Source organism: Haemaphysalis longicornis, unplaced genomic scaffold, assembly GCF_048455015.1.
Source record: "Haemaphysalis longicornis isolate Haplotype H1 unplaced genomic scaffold, Haemaphysalis longicornis Haplotype H1 scaffold_5, whole genome shotgun sequence".
Taxonomy (NCBI): Eukaryota; Metazoa; Arthropoda; class Arachnida; order Ixodida; family Ixodidae; genus Haemaphysalis; species Haemaphysalis longicornis.
In genome coordinates, this window is record NW_027526385.1 from 32,643,023 (window position 1) to 32,661,970 (window position 18,948).

Consider the following 18,948-nt stretch of genomic DNA (forward strand, 5'->3'; position numbering starts at 1 on the left):
GGGGGTTTTGATGCGTCCCCTCTCGGGGGGTGCCCTGACACGTGACACTGCACACAGGGCTGATATTGCAGGAGACCAAAAAGTTGACTCTGTATTGCTGCATTAGCTTTGTGCAGTACGCTAACAGCCCTGATGTCAAACTATCGCTTGATTTTAGCAAAGAGCACACGAAATATATGCACAGCATCTCTGAGGGGTAGCAGTACATTTTTTATTATCACCCGTGTAGTCTGAACTCATGGAGCATGCCCTCATGGAGACATGAGTTGACACGCTTGACGTTCCATAATATCCCATGCCGCTTGCCCTACTCGAAACCTCAGAAGAAAAGTTTAGGAAGTTCCGTGAATTGGCATTATCGAGAAGTCCTCGTCTCCTAACTATTCCCAAATAGACGATGTGAGAAAAAAAGTAGGACGATTCGAATATGCATCCACTACAGGCAACTAAAATGCTCATTGCAGACAGCGAACCTATGGCATTCATTGATGCTGTCCTAGCCCGTGTCGCTAACAAATTTTCTTTTTAGCTGTAACTTTTTGAAAAGCTATTTCTATAGGCCCCTAAGGCCAGCGACATTCTGGAGTAGACTACGTTGTGAAGGATGCCACGTCTTTGTCTCATCAAGGACTTACGTTTGGTGACACATACCCTCCCGCTGCATTTGCATGCCCCAGCAAAGCAGTATTTGGCGTACTAAAATATCTATAACTACTTTGCTGATGTGATCTTCGCTACCGACTTCCGGTAACAACATCTGCGGGTGCTTCAACTTGTCTTTCAAACGCTTCGTAGTGCTTGCTTAAAACTCAGTCCCAAAAAGCGTTAAGCCTTATGGCACCCCATTTTTTCTAAAGTTCCACATCGGCAAATAACAGATAGCACCAATGTCAATAAGTAGGAAATATGAGCCGACGAAGCACCAATGACGACAACGTCTGTAATTTCATACCTCGCGGGAGGAGTTATACCTGCAATCAGTGTTAAGCCAGAGTCGCTAAACCATTGAGAACCTAATCAAGAAAGGACTGTTCAGCAGATTTGTTTAGTTCACTCTCAAGAGGAGGCTTTTAAAGATCTCCAAAAAATCCCGCGTGCCCGCCAAAACTGGGTGAATTCAGATTGGAACTGCCAATGTTTTGTTTGACATGAAACTTTATATTGTGTAGAAGACTGTATCGTAGCTATAGACCTTTTATTATATAAGCAAGAAACAACATATACATAGGCGACTAAAAGTATTACAAGACGCGATAAGCCTGCACAAAATATTGCGCCCCCATTGTGCCTTGTGTGGCAAAATTTTCTGACCTGTAACACTCATGCATAAAACGAAGCAGCTGGCCGGGGACGACACCGCGCTCGTGTGCGGGGACTTCAACGCGCCGCACACGGCGTGGGGGTACCCGAAGACCACGGCCAAGGGCCGAAGCCTACACGACGAAGCCCTCGAAGCGGAATACCACTTGCTCAACGACCCGAACACCCACACGCGACACGGCACGTCGGTACAGCGAGACACGAACCCGGACCTCGCTTTCTGCAACAAAGCCACCGCCGGAGTCCGCTGGCGGAACACGGGCGAGACGCTCGGCAGCGACCACTGCGTCCTCGAGATTGCGGTGCCGCTGCACGGCCGACCCCCGGCCCCCCGCAAGCAGGCAACCACAGATTGGAACAAATACAGGGCGGAGCTGGACGCCCTGACTGACAGGTGGAAGACGACATCGAAGAGTGGACGCGAGCCCTGAACGCGGCGGCGCGGGTAGCCACCAAGGAAATCGAGGCGGACGAAGGGATCCCGCAGATAGACAGCCGCCTAGCGCACCTGATGGAGGCGAGAAACTCCCTGAACGCCCGATGGCGGAGGCAACTTCACAACAGAAGACTCCGCAAACGCATTGCACTATTAAACATCGAAATCGAGAAGCACAGCGCAGTGCTCTGCCGACAGCAGTGGCAGGCGGTCTGTCAAGAAGCGGACGGCCAAATTCACAAGAGCAGGACCTGGCACCTGCTCCGGCACCTTCTGGACGAGAGTAAAACGAAAGGGACCCAACACCACATCCTCGCACGGACGATGCACAAGGCGAAGCAGGAGCTCGGCGAAGCCGAGGTCCGCCGGCGCATAGACGGCAAGTACCTCCCGTCCACCCCGCCGACCCCCCTCCCGAGTTACGCGGACGAGGCTAACGCCAAGCTAGACGCCGACATCGAGGAGTGGGAGGTTCGGGCAGTCATCCAAACAATAAACAGCAAGTCGGCCCCGGGGCCGGACGGGGTTTCCAACAAAGCGCTGCGTAACCTGAGCAATGCGGCAATAAGGACGCTGACGGGGTACTACAAGAAGTGCTGGCGGACCGGCAAGCTCCCAGCCAGCTGGAAGGAGGCCAAAACGGTCCTGATCCCGAAGCCGGGTAAGGCACCGAACTAGACAAATTGCGGCCCATAGCCCTGACGTCCTGTGTGGGGAAGGTGCTGGAGCACGTCCTGCTAAACAGGTGGCAAGCATGCCTCGAAGAGGAAGGCCTGTACCCGGACACCATGCTGGGCTTCCGGGCCAAGCTCAGCACTCAAGATGCGATGTTGCTGCTCAAACACGAGGTCCTCGACCGACAGGCCGGCTCCATGGACAACCGGGCGGTGCTCGGCCTAGACCTGAAAGGCGTTTGACAACGTCCGCCTCTCAGCCATCCTCGACCAGGTCTCGCGCCTCAACATGGGGGAGAGGTCGTTCGCCTACATTCGTGACTTTCTCTCGGGCCGCACCGCAAAGATCGTGGCCGGAGACATGGAGCTGCCGAAGAAGAGTCTGGGAAGCACGGGAACACCACAGGGCGCCGTGATTTCGCCGACGCTGTTCAACATCTTAATGATCGGGGTTGCCCAGCGCCTCCAGGGCATCTCGAAGGTCGGACACACCATATACGCAGATGACATCACACTGTGGGTGTCCGGCGGCAGTGACGGCGAGATTGAGGCGTCCCTGCAGGAAGCCATAGACGCGGTCGAAGACCAACTACAAGACACGGGTCTGACGTGCTCCCCGACCAAGTCGGAGCTGCTGATATTAACACCAAAGGGAAGAAGAAGAAGAAGCCACAAGAGAGGAGAAGAAGAATACGAGAAGCCGGGCATCAACCTAAAGACACGGACGGGACGGCCATTCCGCGGGTGAAGACGCTTCGAGTCCTCGGACTGCACGTCGACGCTCACGGGCACAATGCCTTCACCGTTGCCGAGCTCGATTTGAAGGTCATGACGGTGATGCGATTAATCAAGAAAGAGGCGTCCAGACACAGAGGCATGAGAGAGGCCAACCTCCTTAAAGCTGGTCCAGTCATTCGCCGAGAGCCACGTGGCATACGTTGCTGCCTTTCACAACTGGACGGTGGCGGAACGCGGGAAAGTGGACGCTCTGCTGCGAAAAGCATACAAGACGGCGTTAGGCCTGTATACACACACTAGCACAGAGAGACTCCTAGAACTGGGAGTACATAACGACCTTAGCGAGATCGCGGAAGCGCAAAACACCGCACAGCTCACGCGGCGTACACTCACTAGAACCGGTAGGTCAATTCTCCGCAGAAAAGGCTACCGATCGGGAACGCTGCGGGAAAACGAAGGCGGGAGCGGCGAGGGCGGCGGGGGCGGCGGCGGCGATTGCGGCGGCGGAGAGGAGCCGCGGCGGCCGTTGCCGGTGCCGGCGCGGTCGCTGCCGCGCGGGCTGCTCGGCCTTATGCAGATACCGCCGCTACCGAAGCACATGGACCCAGAAGAGAACCGGGAGCGCCACGCGGCCAGAGCGAGAGCCCTAACGGTCGTGCACGCGACGGACACTAATGCATACTTCGTGGACGCGGCGGAATATCCGAACCGCCGGGGAGCGTACGCTGTGGCCGTGATTGCAGCGACCTCCGGGAAGCTGTGCTCGGCGGGCAGCGTCAGAGCCCGGGACTCAACGCAAGCGGAGGAGCTGGCGATCGCGCTGGCCCTAATGGACCCACGGTGCGCGACAGTGCTGTGCGACTCGCGAAGTGCAGTGCTGAACTACGCCAGAAACTCGGTGTCACAGTGCGCGATCAGGGTGTGCGGGGCCCTGCCCCGACGGACGCTACCGGTGGTCCTCAAATGGTTCCCGGCACACGTGGGACCAGTGGGGACCGGTACCAACCGCAACGAGGAGGCGGGCCGCGCGGCGCGCGTGCTCACAAATCACGGCAGTGCCGCCGGCGCAGCCGCTGCTACCGCTGCCGCACCTGCAATGGGGGCGGTGGCGCAGGTAGCGGCTGCGGCCGCAGCGAGTCCGCCCCCTCCATCGAACGCGGAAGCCAACCAAGAAACGGATGATGACGGGGATGACGAAGAGGAGACAACCCCGATTAGCTCCTACAGAGACGTGCTGGCATGGTACAGGGAGGGCAGACGAGCCTACCCGCCGCCACACCGGAACCTTCCAGAAGGGAAGGGGTGCTCGTGCGACAGCTTCAAACACGAGCGATTTGGACGCCCGTGTTTGCCAAGCACGTGTGCCCTGAACTATTTCCAATGGACACGTGTGCGCTGTGCGGTAGCGCTCAGGCGACCATGCAGCACACGCTGTGGGGTTCCCACCAATCACCACCAGCAGATGAGGACGACCCGCTACCACCGCGTGTGAAGCGCGCGGCGACCACCGGAACTTACGAACACAACACCAGAAGATGGCTGCCGAGCTCGCGCTTGCGGCCATCGAGCGCCAGCGGCCGAAATCGCTGCTACCCACCCCCCCACAGGGGGCAGAAGGGCGGCGTCTGTAGGTGACCTAACGGTTCTACGCAGGCTCAATAAAGAAGTTGTATCTCATCTCTGACCTGTAAAACAAAAATGGCAAATTTTTCAACCTTCGTAATTTCTTATCTAAACATTCGCGAATGTTTATGCTAGATTCACTAGAATTTAATACTTCGTGCCGATATTTTTTTCAGAAATATTGACAAACGGCTCTGTTGAATTTATTTTTACACATTGGCCTTGAGATTGATTGCAGCGTTTAACGCGCTGAAGCTCCGCCTGTAGCTTCGGTAGGGGGTTCTGGAAAACGTTTGTACAGCCTGGGGATCTTTAACGTGCGAAAAAGTTCCCCACGTTGGCGTTTACCCTTTCCACCATCAGAAAAACAGCAACCTAGACCCGGACCAAACCCACGTCTATGCGCTTAGCAGCGTAACCCCTTAGTTACTAAGCTACCCCTGAGTGCCTCTGGGCTAAAGGCTGATGTCCCTCAGTAGTTTTTTTGGATTGTTTACGAATTCCTGTTAAACATGGGGTCCTACGGATTGCTGTCGAAGCAACCTTTTCAAAATGTTGCTGAAATTGGTGCACTGAAAATTATAAAGGGTTGAAAAAACCTCCCGTCTGACGTCTTTGAGAAGGTCTTCTTTTTCAGTTTTTAAAATTTATGGGAACTGGCACCGAATAATGTCTTTTGGAATGCTAAAAATGTATTGCTTTTTCTTAGTTTTAGCTTAAAAGTCATATTCAAAGCTGTTTGTTTACCCGTTAGACGGTTTAAGGGGAAATACAAACAATTATAGCTCTCTAGAAATTTAGGCAAAAAATGCGACATATATCAAAACAACTTCTTGGGTTATTCTTATTTTGCCACGGGTCAACTTTTCAAACGCGGAATCCAATAAACTGGAGGTTTGTGTCGTTATTTCTATTTTCCCGAACTTCTAGAGGAGCACGTTTGTTATAAATATATGGTAAATATATGTCATACCATAAACATATGGTATGGTTTGCAGTGAGGTGTATGAAAAGACCATTCTTTTTGTTTGTAACCCTCCTTAATTGAACAATATCAAAAAAATTACCCATTTACAAGCAACAAATCATGCTGCTGGTTCTGAGCTGTAACACGCGATAGTCGTAGTCCAGGGTGTGTTTACGTTGGTACATCCGGTGATATAATCGGAAAAACTTGCGAGTTTCATTTGAACCCCTCTCACAATCCCAAGAATAAAAATATACCATTTTTATGCAAGTTTTTTTTTTTACATTTTAAAGTATGAAAAAGTGGAATCTTTTATCACACTATCGAATTTCTCTAGTACGGTATAAGAAACGTCCTTCTCAACAAGAATGTATCCCTGGCCACTTTCTAGGACGGTTAAACTATCTACAATCACTGGCGAGAACCTTCGCTGCCACTTTGAGTGCGAGTCTTAAGCGGTATACCTGAAATTTCCTTCATTGTTTTTCACAGACTGCTACGTGTTAGATACAGTATGACAGACACCGTCCTGACATTTTTCCATTCCCCTTGCATGTTTTCTCGAAATCTGGCCAATTCGCAGTCGTCAAGATGCACAATGACGACAATATTCGCTCTTCCAGCACAAATGTCCACATAATATTTTGTGGATTTAAAGAGCAATGTTATGTTAGGAAACGTCGAATCCAAAAAGGGGCAGAAAGAGGACGAGAGAACCCTTTGGAAAAAGATGAATTTGCTGTAACTTGGTGCGCTCTTGCAAAAAGAAAGATATCTACACCGATCGGTTGCTTCCGTGCTACTACGCCGCGTGGTAGTACCCGGTGCTCAAGCCAGTTAAGCGGCGATACGACTTTCTTGCGCCCATGCGGAGGGACTCCCGTGATCTAACCGGTCACCACGGGTCAACAACACCGTTGGAAGAAGGCGGCTCAGCAATGCCCTAATTATTCCTACGGTTGCGTCCACATCGGGTCTCCATCCAAGCCAACATATGTGAGACCATACCTTGATATTTTAATTGATATTTCCCCAGTTTCAGAACATTGGTGATGTCAAGGACAGTAGTCTCTAGTTTACCGTTTTGGTTTGGTTTTGTCTAGTTGGGTCCTAATTGTTGTGCGTATTAGTCATCCTCATTGTATTTTTAGCCTTGCTATAACTTTCGCTTCCGCCTCCTGGTCACCTACGTCGCTAGATGACTTTCGCGCGTAGGCGTTTGGGGTAAACCCTACCTGCAACAATAACGTGACATATGACTTCTCTGGAAGGTGAACGCAAATTCTTCACCGCGACTTGTTGGTTTACAAAACTACGCATGCCATTGCAGGCATTTTTCATAAGTATGGTTAAAAAAAAGCCACTTTTTAACCCGGTATTCGCCACTCTTCATCTCCTAGAACTTTTATTTTTTCTCAACAATGGCGGCACCATACCTTTATGAATTAGTAGAGCGTATAATGGCGCATTGGCTTGACATGGTTAATTTTGATCAAGTAAACACTATCGCCGTCAATGTTAGGACTGATAGTTCAACATGGCTGTAAAAATTCTTGCCTTTCGGATCATCGCGGTACCAGCAAACGAATTCAACTGACTTGGCAGGCAGTAGTAATTCTTAAACATCGCCGGAAAGTACCACATTAGAGGACAAAGTAAGGCTTCAGCCAGTGATTGTCGACATTGAAATCTCATTGGAAGTAGCAAGCGGTATCTTTCCGTTAATTTGAAGAGCCATAAAATAGTAGCCAGATTTAGTAGGGTTATAAAGGCTTCTAGTTATTTTCTTTTATGAGAGCTAAAAGCAAATTGCCAAAACGTGGAAAATTTGGATTCCTGGTACCTTGAAACGCAGAGAAGTGAAAAGCTTAAGGTTTTTAAGTTGAACATAGCATGTACTAGATCACACGAAAATGGATCTCTGGACCGCAACAATCGTATGTCACACATATGTAGCAGCAGCGACATTACATGCTTGGAAATGGAATAACACCCTAATAACGTCCGATTAAGCATGGCCATAACTAGAAACAAGCTTCCGACACCGCTCAGACAAGGCGACAAAGAAATATTGATGGAAGAACAACCTTGGGCAATGTTCAGACTACCGACGTAATAGTCACATAGCCCGCTTTGAACGTAAAAAAAACGACGTGTCACGCAGCTTGGTTGGCTTGGACATAAAATGACGTAATCTTTTAAAGTTATTACGACAGTTGCGGCAAAAGTCTTAACCTGGCCTTCCTCCACTTTAAATTTGTAAAACAGAAATATTGGTGGAAAATCAAAACCTCCAATATCTTGCATTCCGCAATTACAGCTTAAACTATCCCTAATAATACTTGTTTAGCTTTATTTTTATCTTCACCTACTTTTCTTAACATTTGTAGCTCCCCAGTATTTTGTTCATTGCGATCTGCTATTAAAGTGTCAATCAAACAAAACAAAATGAGTTAAAAATTACTTATATTTTAGAAGTTAGTACAAAACTATGCAATATGTTCCAACAATGGAGTTATCTTGTGCGAGTTCGATGAGTTTTTGCAAACTCGAAAACACGCGATTTTCATTGATGTACCCATGGCCCTTTTTTACCTATTTTTATTTTTCGGCTACATCGACAAAACAGAATATTGAAATAAAATGAGCAGGCAGCTAACTTTTTAGCAGCCAACGGAGGCTGCTAAGAAGTGAAGACAAATACACCGCTTAGAGTTTAGTCTAATGTGTGAAGAAAATCTCTTGAAAATTGCGGTTTTTGAACAGCCTTGCTCTTGCTACTAATCTAGGGAAGTATTATCTAAAAAATATAAGTACGACAAAGTAAATATTAGAGAATCTAGTAGCAAGATTTGAAAATTATGACAAATTAAATATTAGAGAATCTATAGCAAGATTTGAAAATATTGAGCCGAAATATTTAGAAGATTGATAAAATTTTCTCCTCGGTTTAACGGGTCACAAATTTTGCCACACACGCCAAAGTGCCAAGTATCTGTGTGAAATCGGTTTCTGTAGTTTTTTGACAAACCAACGGGATTTGTTCACACTGACCTAATATCAAGACCGAGCTCAAAATAGACCTTTCTATCCGCAAATTTTTGGCAAAGAAAAAATGGTCCTGGCACGAATTAGGCTGTACTTATCTGAACCCAACCTACTGCTTCCTCAATATCTGTGTTCTGCGAAGTGGCGCGTAATACACCCGCCTTGAAGTTGTGTCTCCAACAGGAACGAGATGACAACGTGTTCATCCCTTCGCGTACAATAGCCGAGCCTTGCTTTCACGGCGAAAAAGATGCCCCATATTCGGGTGGGAGGTCCTAAAATTGCTGCAATTCATTCAGTAGCTTCATACCGACTTGTATGCCATGCGCTTAACAATCCCATGCGGTCCAAAGCCATTAGCGTGTGTATTTCCGCAAAGCACATAAAAACCGAAAATTGAAAAGTGTGGCTTAGCTACGCAAAATAAAATTTATGGGCTGATTATATTGACGACAACACGCCTTTCGCCTTGTTTGTGTATGTTCTCTTACCAACTCCTGGTCGCGCCCATATATCTTCTCGTATGTTTTAAGCGAAACGTATGTCTGTGCCGCCTTTTCCACGCTACTTTGACAAACATTTTCTGGGAGAAATGGTGTTTCGTTGCCCTCCATTTATTTTATTGTTCTGGTTTACTCTAAAATGTGTTTGATTTGTGTCGATATTTTTAGTAACCAGACCACTGCAGAAGAATACGGCCAGAAATAACTCCCCGGCCTTCGATTCACCGACGTTCGTTTCAGCGCGTGATTTTGTTGACGGCTTTTACGCTGCTTTTTGTTTTCTTTATATTTACTACGGAGCAGAATCTCGCTCTAGTAAACATATATTTTAACACAGTTTTACATTTCTCTTGACTTCGACAATAGAAAATGCTGCCTGAATGTAAAGCGCTACTACATAAGTGGAGTTTCAAACATCAAACGTCTGGCAGCCCCGTTTTGTGAACGTTGCTATATATTCGCATCTGACTTGCCTTTGTCTCACTTCCTCGCACTTGCCACTAGCTTAAGGTTGACGTGAGTGTTTGGCGGATATAGAATACCTTCAGGCGATTTTGGATTGTACTTGTGCTCTAGTAGAGAGTTCATTTCAATCGATTAAGCCAACTTTTTTAGCTTTACACAAACACTAAGCCTGGCAAGAAAATGACAGTTGGCCCCCTCTTGACTAGCCTCGCCATACCTTCATGCCCGCGACGATGGCAATGCTTAATTGGCATAAATACAACAAAAGACAGTGTACAAGGAAGAATAACAATGCACAACCATTAATAGAAAGCACAAGTTGAAGGTACGTAGCAGTACAGTTTTAAGCAAGTAATAGAGCATAAAATTAAAGGGACACTGAAGTGAATTTGTCAAGCTCCCGTTTTTGCTTGCACTGCGTAGACTGGCTCAAATTAGCACACTTTTCATCGTTTATCCGGTTGACAAATCGGTAATTATTTTACAAAGCGTGAAAGAAGAAAAACTACCACGCGCGGTTTGCGGCGGCCGCACCAACTAAGGCTGTGACGTTGGGAGGAGGGGCGCCGTGATTGGACGATGCCCAAGGTTAGCAATCAAACAAGTTTCGGTTTCGGCTCTGTAAAACATAACCAATGGCGTTGTTGGATGGGCATTCTCAATATCTCAGTAATCGTCGTACCGCGCTTCTGCCATGCTGTCGGCTGTAAAATGCACAAGATAAGCCTCCCAGAACGGCTTGTAGTCGTAGCATTCACTAGCCGAGACCTACGCAGTGCATGAACGCCCTCCGCGTACCCGCAGACGCCCAAATGTCATGCGCTTTTCCCCCATATTTGGAGCTTGCCTCCCTCATGCCTGTATCGTAAAAAGCGTGTTCGCACCAGGCCAAGGGTCTGTTCATTCTGACCTGTGCCCACTGCCTGCAAGCAGTCGGTGCTTATGGCAACAGCACGCCAACGAGAACTCGCTAGCGCGCCAGTTCCAGCCTGCGCGCGTTTTGTGAACTAGTTCGTGTAGCCATGAACGTTGCGGCCCAAAAAAAGGTGAACTCAATATAGAAAACATCGGCGGAAAACAAAAAGTTAACTTTACAAAAAAAAAAGCACGTACCCGCGGGGATTCGAACTCGTGACTTGCAAAACACTTGCGGTGACATACCAAGCGCGCCCCAGACCACAGAGCCACAGAGTTTTTTTTTCTTTATTGCCTGCTTTGGCACATACAGAACACAGACATTCATTCACAGACAGCCGTCAACCTGACTTTGGTTGACGTCATGTGTTTAAAAGTCCCTTAGGTGTACCAACGATTCCATGTCTGCAAGACATTCGGGCGGATTCGACACATATTTTTGATTTTCCACGTATTCACTCATTGCCTCTCTAAAATACTGTCTCGCGCGTCGCGCATCGATGTCAGAGTACCTTGCGGCCATTCTTGCTTTCCAAATAGAGCTCAATCCAACAAGCATGATCAGGTCGTAAGGCATACCATCCTCGTTTTCAACAGGCAAGTACCGTATGCCTTGGGCATCCACAGGCAGATCCTTTTTCAGAGTTCGTTGGAGCACATCCCACAGGAACACAGCATCCCAGCAATCGATGAATACATGCTCAATAGTTTCAGCTTTTTTGCATATGATACAGTCAATTCCCCATGGAACGAACAAGTCTTTTTCTGCCATCCACGTCTTAACAGAGAGGGTTCCAGTATGCAGTTTGAAGAAAAAAGTCTTTACGCTAGGGGGTACCTGCATACGCTTAACTCTTTTAAGCACATCTTTACCCCTACCTACTCTATAAATCAACCGGTACATTGGTTCAGGGAGGACTACATCACCCAGGTCTTTATACAACTTTTTCCTATTTACTTGATACAAGTATTCCCAAGAAAATCGAACAGCCAAGAAACGGCATGACAGTACAACTTCTCTCATAAAACCATGCAGGCCGCCAGGTATAACATTGGACGTGACTATAATATCCGGTAACGCTCTACCCAAGCGCAATTGACAGATAGTTCTTAACGTTGGGTCCTTAACATCGCGGAGAAACAAGAAACGGTTTACAATTTGACGTGCAAACAAGTGTACTAGTCCCAAACCTCCGTCCCTGACCCTACGAAACAGGTTTGTCCGGCTTGTCCGTTCCCAGTTTGACCCCCATATAAACACAGCGAATACACGATGCAGTCTTTGAACATTTGCTCGGGAACAGTGAAGAACCTGAAGGACATACCACAGTCTGCTTACAAAAAATAAGTTGCACACAGTCGTTCTTGAAAACATTGATAAGCTCCACCCTTTCCACTTTTCTGCCCTTTCTTTCATTACTTCGGCTTCCTTCCTCCAGTACGGATCGCTGTCTTTATAAAATTCCAAAGGCACACCTAAGTACTTTGCCGGTGTGCTGACCCAATTCATGTTAGCGAAGATGCTAGGGGTTGATGGCCAATTTCCATGCCAAAACCACAGAGCGGGATGCGGAGGTATTGCTAATATAGGGTATATATTATACAACCGGTTTACACTTTTATTTAGTTTTGGCATTTCAAGCAGCTTAGGTGACTATTTGTTGTACTGCGCTCGTGCAGTAAGCGTCGCCCGAGTTTCCACAGTAGCTCACGTCTAGCAATTGCATTTCGTAGACGGAAAAGCGTTCGCAGATGCGTAGTCGCGCTGCTGACCGCTGTGCTTGTTCGCCCAGCACAAAAAAGTGCTTCCCGCGCCCTAGTTTTCGCTTTACGGTAAAAATATCAGTTGATTTTATTTCCTTAGTACCTATATTGACTTCGCTGACTCTTCTCCCGCCTTCAAGAGGCCTTATATTTTCCTACTGGCGTACCAGTCAGCGAAGCGTCCAATGTGCGCTTGTGCAGCGCTTGTGTGAAGCGACCTTGACTTGGAGCTAGATACAGTGTACAAACAAACCAAGTAAAGAAAGGCACATTCTTCCATTCACAAACGTGTCCTGCCTTCGTTTCAACTAAGCGAACGAATTGCGACCAAGCAATTTTTTTTAACCTCCTTGATTGCGACGACCCGCCGGCGGCCGGCGGACGAAACGCTGGGCCGACTGGCTCTGTCTGAAGGCCGGGGAGCCGAGCAGTAGCGCAGCCAATTGCCAGCTCATCCCCTCCTGACGTCACACGAAAACACCACAGAAAATGGGCGAGCGTAAAGAGAGGAGGACAGCATTTTCGAATTAGTTTTTCTACTAAATAAAATCGCGTAAACGCGCCTAGAGTGGTCGAAACATGGCCTGGAGACTCTGCACTACAATTTGCGCTAGTAATCCCGCAATGTTTACATATCACTTCAGTGTCCCTTTAAAGAATTAAACAAACGATGCACGAATGGCACGAGAAGACACTATGTTCGTAATAATAAAAAAACATTGTAATATACAATTTTAGAACGATGTATCTGAGCAAAGAATACCCAAAATTTCTTCGGCACAGGGTCAGAACTAACACATTTGTTTGTTGCATGTCTTAAGGCAACTTGTTTCTTGTAAATGCCAATCGCGGGTGAAGCTTATCCATTATAATTTCTGTGGTATTGACTTACAAAATGACACAATATTTTAAACATGAGTGAGAAAATAAACGACACAAAGTTACCTTGGTATACGATGCTTAAAAAAATTTCCGCCGCGAAGTTATGCCTACAACTACACAAAGTTCTAATGATACATCAGTGACGTGGGCACCCCAAAACATTGTAGCTGTAAATCTAAATTTTCAAACAGTCGCCATACTAAACGGTACACACATGAAATATAACTGATACAAGTAGTAAACGTTTACTTTAGAGCACAGGATTGGGGCTTTTGTTTATATCATAATTATAAATGGTTGAAAAAAAGACCACTTGTCTAAAGTTTGTATCTCGCGATTTGTAACATTCAGTAAGTTGGCTTATATCGGGAGGCAAAATCATAATGCGGCTGTCATCAGTATATATTATTTTTTGTGCCTCGCTACTAATTTTAAAAACTTCACTTATAAATGTGGTAAGCAAAATTGGCACCACAACATTACCCTGTGGAACTCTATGTATGAAATTTAAGACATCTGAAGAACAGTGAATTATTTCAACATGCCGTTTTGGGAGCCTAGGTTGTCTCTAATAAGGTTTAGGTCAGGATTACGTAGGCCATGGTGTTCCAGTTTTGTTAATATTGACTGTCATTGTGGAAAACAAAAGCCTTGCTGAAATCAACAATGATGGCACTTGTGGTTTTATGTCCTTCAAAATATTTAAGATATATTCGTTTGTGTCGGGCAAGGCATTTCAGTCTACGTGCTTTGTCTGAACCCATATTGGCATATATTCGTTGCTGTCAAGCAAGGCATTTCAGTCTACCTGCTTTTTCTGAACCCATATTGGCATTCATTTATTGCAGAGTGTTTCACAAAAATATAAATGTATGACGACTATATCGAAGAACAAGTTCTAGTCTTTTGGAGCAAAGTTAAAGCACTTATACTGGTCGGTAATACCTATGGTCTTTTTGTCGCCCTTTTGTAAATCAAGGCCAGTCTTTCCAGCTGCATATCGGCGGGAAAGTGCCTGTGGCGAGCGCATTGTTAAATGTACAGGTTAGGAAAAGCGCAGTTATATGCAATACATATTTTACAACGCGACCTTATATGTACGGATCCAAAGCAGTTTGTATTCCTTAAACCCAGAAAAATGTGAAAAATTTCTGCCTCGTATATTCGTTCACAGAAACGTGATTCCGCCAATTTATCACACTAGAAATGAAATTATCCTGAATGTAGGTACCTACAGCTCCTTCGAAAAAAGCTTGTTTAATGCTGTAGGCAATAGTAAACATTGTAATTCTTTTCCATTGCCGCAAATGTTTTCTGGAAGTTTAACGTCACGAAAAGCTGTTGTCAGATGTCTCTATGGCCGCTTACATTCCAGAGAAGACTACGTTCTTAAGTTAGTCAGGTCTTTATCACTTCAAGTACATACCTTTCTGGACAATACCCCCTCTCCGGCACGCCTCATAAAAGCAGTGCTCGGCGACTTTTTGTTGTTTATTGCAATAGCATGCCCGTTGGCATAAATAATATGTAAAAGTATAAGTTAACTCCCGTTTCGCGAAGAAACACAAGGAGGGAGCGGTGGTGGGGACCTCATATCCCCCGATGAAGGTCAGGTCGTCTGCCAGGGTGGAGGGCATGTGCCTCGAAGGTGTCGTGTTCTGGCCGCTTCCAATGAAGGGCACGCCCGCAGCAAATATTCAGAAACGTCCATAGTTTGTTTTCTAATGTGATCATCGATACTGACTGCTGGGAAAAACATCTACAGGGGCTTTATTCCGATTAATTTTATTCAGATCAACCAGCTTCGTTTAATCGGGTAATTATACGATTATTCGGATGGGTTCATTTAGGTGAATGAGGCTTTAAAGACACGGAATGTTCAGGTTTTCTTTATGGTTGTTTTCACTTTCACTTTGTCGATGCTAGTTTGTACAAATCGTTTTAGACAATCAGTGATAATTCACCCAGTTGCAGAGACAAAGAAGCTTGTTAACATTTTCAGGCAGCAGAGAGTTTCTTTGCTTGTTGACAGTCATCCCGGCTGTGCTGAACACACGCTCGCATGGCGTTGAAGTAACCGGAACTCACAGCAGCATTTTTACACCGAAAGGAGAATGACACCAGCAGCTGAGCGCAACTAGGAAAGCGCATGCGTGGAAGGCATCAAAGGCAGCTCTATTCCCAGGAGGTACATAGATATTTGACGAGGCGCAAAAGCACGTGACACGAAAAAGTTCAAAGGCGCCTATCTACAGCACATAGCGACGTCTCGACACAAGCGAGTCCCCACTAGCGAGTGCTGTTGTCCGTAAGCGCATCGCCCAGCTTTCTCGCTGTGAGACGGAGATCGTCGCTGGCGGTCTTTTTGGGAAAACATCTTGAGACTCAGGGTTCGTTGGCCAGCGTACAGTGGTGATGTGCAATCTACTCTTTGAGCGAGTAAATTCTTCAAACAGCCGCCGCTGATCACTTCCGCTGCGAGCGTTCCCCGATGCGGAAGCAAGTTGTTTAGGTTAAACGAACCCGGAAACAGCATTTTCTTTTCAGAGCTGCGCGGCGTGAAGTGCACGGCGTTACTCCTTCGCCTGCGGAACTAACAACGATGATCTGAGCAACGGCAAGGCGGTAGTTGAGGGTGGCGGCCGTTAATGGAAAGGAAAAGGCTGGTACCTGGGATGTAAAAAACGAAAAAAAAAACGCCGAGTCGCATGCAGGGCTGAAGACAGCAGGCCTTTCTCCCGTGGCGCCCTACACTTCAACCGATTAACCAATTAAAAAAATTAATCGCGACAAAAGCATTAATCAAATATTCGGAAGGTTAATCGACCAGTCGCGTACCCCTACTAAAAGTAATCCCACAAAACCTTAAGTAGTCTGGCGGAAACTTTTTTCTGAGGCACCACATCGGCGAATAAAAAATAACACCAATGTAAAGGAGTACAAAACGTGAGCCGACAAACGACAAATGACGAAGACGTCGGCGCAGTCATACCTCCGGTCAACGAGAAGTTACCAAATGTGTACTCGAAGCTTAGTCATGCGAAACAGAGTAGTATGCGAAACAGCCACAGCGTCAACGCAATTATCCATTTCGTACTTCCGGTAAGTGAAAAGCGTGGTAGTTACCATGGAAACCAAACGGTAAATACAACGGTAGCTACGTACCTGAACCTCACAGAAAAGATGAACTTAAAACTAATGGGCACTTGAATCGACCCAATGCCTGCTTCGCATAATACTCAGGGTTCCAATATGGGAAGATGGTGGAATTTTGAACATTGGTAATTTCTCCCCTATATATTGGCAATTTTTTTCGGCTAGATTCAGTAAAATTGGATACGTTGTACTAATGTTTTCTCGCAAATATTTCCCAGTGTTAGAAGCAAGACAAACGTCCTTCACAACTGGCAGTTTCGAATTGTCCTTAGATATTGACCCAGATACTGCGCGCCGTAGCAGATAGTTCCAAAACGTTTTGAGAGACTGGGGACGTTTAACGTGCGCAAACATCTCCTCACATGGGCGCTTTCGCTTTTCCCCTCCATTTGAAAAACCTCGGCAGGCATCAAACCCGCGCTTCTGCGCTTAGCAGCACAGTGCCTTAGCAACTGAGCCACCGTGCAGGGTCGTCGGCCTACAGGCTACGCTCTTTAGTTTTCTTGCATTGTTTACGAAGAGCTTCTAACCATTGTGTGCCCTACCCATTCCTGTCGAAAGCAACTTTTTAAGTGCTGCTATAATAAGAGTGCTAAAAAATGATATTATATCCAGAAAGGTTTTCACTTTTGACATCAATATTAAACATTAGTTTTTAATAATGTTCGTAAACTTTGTGTGAACTGACCCTGAATAACGATATCTTTTCGTATGCTAAGCATGCATTGCCGTTTTTGTTTTAGCTTGGAAAAACGAAATTATTATAAAAACCATAAAATCTGTCGGACCGCCAGTTGAATAGCGGTTCGCAATGAACAAAGACAGATATACAAACTTTCGCAACAAAATGCGATACAAACTTTCGCAACAAAATGCGACAGGTGTCAAGAAAACGTTTTGGCGTAGTCAGATTCTGCCACAGTTAGCGTGTCATATGTGGAAGGCAATAAATATGAGGTGGGCACCTCGTGTCAATGTTTTTTTTTTTCAGATTCCAAGATGAGAAAATTTTCCATTCTATAAAGGTTCTGCAAGGGCCATGCCTGAGCTGTGTCAAATACGAATTGTTTACGTTTCTGAACATGCCTAATTAAGAATTATTACAGCAAGCCAATACTGTCCTTTATAAGTCACACATTCCATATTATAACTGCGTAGTTAGGGCTAACGGCTTACCGTCATTTGATATACTGTTTAATTATGCAGTAATCGCTAGCAAATCCTCGTCAGATATGTCTCGTGTACGAATGACCGAACTCTCAATGTGAAACCTATACCTCAGCGGCATATATACTTCGTTATATGACGCCAAAGGTCCGTACCCAATACGGAATGGCTGCACGGCCGTTGATATGCCTGCTATTTTCAATGAGTTGCCCAAGGAAATGTACGGGGGAAAAACTGCATGCTCCCATTTTAGCCTTACAGTGTTGCTCAAGTATGTACGTGTGTGTGGTGATAGCTTGGTTAACACTTTAAATTTTGAGTGCTTTTTTATTTACGAGAAAGCTTACGGTTGTTTTCGAGAGCAGAATTGTGTTAAGAAAGCGTGCTGAGGCTTTCTGAGAAGTTCTAACAGTGCTGTTGTAACTAATGTTGATTTGTTGCCCTTTTGTGTCTGCCTTTGTTAATCTATTTGTCTCGTTCTGCACGTATTTTCTTACTCCTCTTTTCTTTTGTTCGTTTCTGTCTTTCTCTGGGTTCAGTTGTCGCTACAAATGAGTTCTTTTGAGAGTAGTGGTGGCCGGTGCTCCCGGACGACGCCTCACGAGCCCACCTGTGGGCCTTCGCGGGCCCATTTTAGCGCTGTATGCACTCTTTTATAATAAAAAATATTGTTACAATCACATTAAAAAAGTTACCCCATTTACAAGCAAGAAACCAAGCTGCTGTACTAAGGGGTAACACCTGATCGTCCCGGACAAGGGTTCATTTTAGTTCTATTTGGTACATGAGACGTTCAAACTAAAAAAACCTATCCTTTCCAAATGGCGCGTTTCAGCATCCCAAGAATCAATACTGCACCCGTTTTGACAATTTTTGTCTGGACTTTAGAGAAGTAAGGATAAAAAAAACGTTTCTTCTACTGCTAAATTTGCTAAGCTTTGTAAGCACTCTTCAATGAAAGTGCAGCTAGATACTTTCAAGGAAATTAAAAATAAGGAGAAGTACTGGCCAGAGTTTTTACTACTACTCCGAGTTCGAGTTCTCGGCTGTATGCCTGGAATTGCCTTTGTTGAATTAGTCACGTTGCTATATGTTAGCGACGGGATGCCAGGCACCAGTTTGACATTTTTTCATTCCCATATCTCGGTCACTCTATACTTGACAAGTTCGCTGTCGTCACGAAGGAGAATGACGAGACTGTTCATTTTTTCTAGCCAATGTGTTCACGAACTGGCGCGTGCTTTTACAGGGCAATGAATATTAATAAAACTTGAATACAGGAGAGATGAC